At 46.8% G+C, this 652-nt stretch overlaps 1 non-coding gene across 1 annotated transcript; it reads right to left on the minus strand.

Annotated features, from left to right (window-relative positions):
* Positions 1-233: 233 nt before the first annotated feature.
* Positions 234-306, minus strand: TRNAR-ACG (transfer RNA arginine (anticodon ACG)). Its single transcript has one exon. It is a non-coding gene; the product is annotated as a tRNA-Arg (tRNA).
* Positions 307-652: the final 346 nt, after the last annotated feature.

Consider the following 652-nt stretch of genomic DNA (forward strand, 5'->3'; position numbering starts at 1 on the left):
TGATGCTTCAGTCTGGCTGAGGCAATTGCATCCCCGAGTCTTCGGAGAGGGGCGGCATACAAATCTAAGTAATAAATAAATAAAATAAATAAATCTCCTTCCCAAAGAAACAGAAGGGCCATGAAAGAAAGCCGGCTGAGATGGACACACTTTAAAAGGAGCTCGGAGGAAGAAAGGTTGCCATTCATATATCCATGGCTAGAAGCAAACATTGTTATTCGGGAAAGAAAAGTCGAGCCAGGCAGGAATCGAACCTGCAATCTTCTGATCCGTAGTCAGATGCGTTATCCATTGCGCCACTGGCCCTGTGATAACCTCTCCATTCAATGCATAATTCCCCTTTGACAATGGGGGAAGTTGCCAAAGCATCTAAGAGATAGAGGAGACAAGAGAAAACTACATCGCTCAAGGCACAATGCTTTTGGATGCCTGCCATTTGAGAAGGCCATTGCAGTGTGTGTGTGTGTGTGTGTGTGTGTGTGTGAATCCTCTGGGAAATTTACTTTTGTTGAGCATAAACCTTTGCCTCGAGGCAGCTAAGCATCTATAAAGTTGCTCTGTTGTAATGGGAATATATCCGGGACCGCCTTCTGCCGCACGAATCCCAGCGACCGATTAGGTCCCACAGAGTTGGCCTTCTCCGGGTCCCGTC

The sequence above is a fragment of the Erythrolamprus reginae genome, chromosome 3, assembly GCF_031021105.1.
Source record: "Erythrolamprus reginae isolate rEryReg1 chromosome 3, rEryReg1.hap1, whole genome shotgun sequence".
In the NCBI taxonomy this organism is placed as follows: Eukaryota; Metazoa; Chordata; class Lepidosauria; order Squamata; family Dipsadidae; genus Erythrolamprus; species Erythrolamprus reginae.